We start from the raw sequence: 3,865 nt of genomic DNA, 5'->3' as shown, positions 1-3,865 counted from the left end.
GTTCTGAGTCTATTTTTTCCTTCATCAAGATGTTATTTCTTACAGTCTTCTATCCTAAGTTTAGATAGCATTACTCTTCACTTAGGCTACAACACTTGCCAGACTTAACAGACATTTCACAATAAACTTAAAATAATTATTTTGATTAATCAAATCCTGTGAAGCAAGAAAACCTGAATTAGGGGACTGACAGTAAAACCCAACAGCTGTGTAATTCAGAGGCTGGACAAAATGACTAGCATTGTAAGACTGTCCAGAAAAAAAAGAAAAACAGCTTGCATGGCACCAACACTTTTCATGAGGAAAAAATGTTTCAAACAATAATGTTTCTGTTTATATAAAAAACAGCTTTGGCATTCAGATTTAAAGAAACCTAAGTGAAATTATATTTGAGTTGATAAATTAAAACAAAACTAGAAACAACAAAAATGTTTTCATCAACACATTTTGAAAATTTTAAACCTCTCAGATGATTTTTTTTTCAAAGTCATTTCTTCCAAACACAAAAAGGTTAGGACTTCAGATTTGAATATGCCTAGTATTTGGGAAAAGCCAAAACTAGCTCCAACAAATTTTTGTGGTTTTAAGCTCATTTCTATATTTATTTATAGGATTTATTCCCAGTTATTCTTTGGGAAGCTTTTATGTCTTTCCCCATCTATTGAATGCATTGGAGTACCTTCTCTAGCATAGCTGTCAACACAGTTTAACACAACAAGCAAATAGAACAGATCAGATATGGTCTGATTAAAAATATTAGTAAATCAAATCAGTCCACAACAAGAGGCACATATTTCTACTATATAATGACTGGCCTTACATTAGTTAACTAAATGATTTTCATTTTATTTTTCTAAATTTGGTAGACTTTTGGTTAGTTTAAACATTTTGCTTTGCCTTACTCTAAATATTCTATGTCAGAAGACAAGAGTTTTTCTCCTCTTCCATGAGTCTGGAAGTTATTTCTGCCCATTCCACTAGATTTCTTGCTAGTGGACTTACAAGGAGCTATATGAGAAATAGGTAACTCAAAAGATGACTGCCTTGGACTCTAAGAGGCATGGACCTTGAGACTGCTAGGACTGAGAGTATAAGGAAAGAGTGTCTCCTCTTTCCTGTAAAAAAATCTGGTTTTGGTATCTTATTTCATAGAATCATAGAATGGCTTGGGTTGGAAGGGACCTTAATAATCATTTAGTGTTCTAATCCCCCTGCCAAGAGCAGGGATGCCACCCGCTAGAACAGGTTGCTCAAAGCCCCATCCAACCTTGCGTTGAACAATTCCAGGAATGGGGCATCCAACACTTCTCTGAGCAACCTGTTCCAGTGCCTCACCACCCTCACAGTGAAGAATTTATTTCAATCATCTAATGTAAATATCTCCTCTTTTAGTTCGAAACTGTTTCCCTTTATCCTGTGCCCACGTAAAAAGTCAATCTTCCTCTTTATTTATAAGTACTGTAGGGCTGCAATGAGGTCTCCTCAGAGCCTTCTCTTCTCCATGCAGAACAACTCCATCTCTCTCAGTCTGTCTTCATAGGAGAGATGCTCCAACTCTCATGGCCTGCTCTGGACCCACTCTAACAGGTCCACATCTTTCTTGTGCTGAGGACTCCAGACCTGGATGCAGCACTGCAGGTGGGGTCTCACAAGGGAAGAGCAGAGAGCAGAATCATCTCTTTTTACCTCCTGGCCACCACTCTTTTGATTGAGCCCAGGATACCTTTGGCCTTCTGGACTGCGAGTGAATTCTGTTGGTTTGTGTCCAGCTTTCCATTCATCAGAACCCCGAAGTCCTTCTCCACAGGGCTGCTCTCAATGAGTTCTTCTGTTCTCTTCTTCATGAGTCTGGACTCATGTCTGGGATTGTCCTGACCCAGGTGCAGCACTTTGCACTTGAAATTATTAAATCTCATGAGGTTCCTATGGGCCCGCTTCTCAAGTTTGTCCAGGTCTCCCTGGATGGCATCCTATCTATCAGTTGCACTAGCTGCACTGCTCAGCTTTGTGTCATCTGCAAACTTGCTGAGGGTGCACTCAATCTCACTGTCTGTGTCAATGATAATTAATCAGCACCAGTCCCAAGACAGACTCCTGAGGGACACTACTCATCACTGGCCTTCACCTGGACACAGAGCCACTGACCACTACTCTCTGGATACGTCCATTCAGCTAATTCCTCATCCATCAAATCTGGGGATGCAGTTTACAGCTGAGAGCCCAGGTAGTCATTTTTTGGTGGACACAAAAATATTGTGGTGAGGAATTCTTTGATGGCACTATCAGTTGTTTCGTCTAGTGTCTTCTCCCATTAGCTTTCTTGCTTTTAAAAAGGGCCAGAGCCCCTCAGATTTATGCACTTTTGGCACACCATCTAGCAAATATTACTTAATAAAAATCATTGTGTTCATCCCTCCATCCGAAGTCCCAATAAAACAGAGAACACTCCAGTGCATTAGAGGCACTTTCCTTCCTGTCCGCAGTAGCATTGTGCCACAGTCCAAAGGGGGATGGGGCCGTGACACAGCACGGATGGGTTCGGAGACAAGGTAAGGGTGTAGATGGAATTCTCTATTCAAGCGTGCAAGGGATTTTTTATCAGTTCAGGTGGGGAAAGGGCCAGAACATGGGGTGGAGCATGAGACAGACAAACGGGGGAACAAATCGGGATAGGGACACAGGCAAAAGGGGGAGGAACATGGAGGAACTGGGGAAGGAAAGGGCAGATGGGGGCTGTCTCCTCTCTGCAGCTTCCTCGACCAATCAACAGGGAAGCAGGGAAGTGGACAAGCCTGGGCATGCCCGGGAGATACAAATTCTGGGGAAAACATACAATGTGTATGTACATAATAACTGTAAAGTCTGTATAATAAAGTCCTTTCAATCACTGTATATCTTTTTCCACTTCTGAAATCGTTCCCATTCTGATTCTTGGTCCTCGACAGCATTGACTTAAGGATGACCCAAGCTACACCATGAAGCGTGTCAAAAGTGAGCCTGGCAGTACTAGGTTAAAGTTCCTTGATTAGCAGAGCTCTAAAAAAGAGGTTTAGCCTTCCACCCATCCATTTCCCCAGCTGTATGTTCCAGCTGCTGTCACTGCTGATTTACATCTAGTCAAAACTCCCATCTCTCTGGACTGATGACTCAAGCTTCTGCTGAAGTTTGTGCTCTCCGTGGAGAAGAGCACTCCTTCAATTTCCCATCCTGACTTTTTGTCCTCTTTGTAAGGGATATACTTTTGATCTAATTAAACTGTATATTTGACAAAGATCTTCTAAGTAGCTGCTATCAGCAGAGCTCAGGCACACTGTATCAGTGTAGTATTTTAGGCCTAAAATTTTAAACAGCCATTGGCATTTACCATCTCAGTAGTGCAAGAACCACGTTAATCATTTGTTTGAGACCCATTTTAAAAAGTGTCTTGGATACTATGACTACCTCCACATCAACACCCCAGCTGTTAGAAAATCTAGCTTTTGGATGTTCTGAGAGGTACTGGAGTCCCAAGGCCTGCTTAAGGGCGTGTATTATACCTATGCAGTGCAGTGGAGATCTGATGAGAGGTACATGTACACAACCTTTAACATGCTTAAAGCTTATGGCCTTAAGGCAGAAATAAAATGGAGCATTTTTAAAACAGACAGATATAACTTCAGGAATAAAATGTATTCAAGAGGGAGGACTGAAACAGAAGGATTTGTAAAAAGGCTTGGATAAAATTTGTGATTTAAAGATCCAAACAAATGTAATTCTCTCGTAATGAGTACATGCTCTAGGGCTAAATGTGTGCTATGACACTGTAGCCAGAGTGAATATATTTTGTTTTCTTCTAAAAGAGCTCTATTTCCCAAAAAGTAAAATA

This window comes from Chiroxiphia lanceolata, chromosome 1 (genome assembly GCF_009829145.1).
Source record: "Chiroxiphia lanceolata isolate bChiLan1 chromosome 1, bChiLan1.pri, whole genome shotgun sequence".
Lineage (NCBI taxonomy): Eukaryota > Metazoa > Chordata > Aves > Passeriformes > Pipridae > Chiroxiphia > Chiroxiphia lanceolata.
This window is presented reverse-complemented; position numbering follows the sequence as displayed.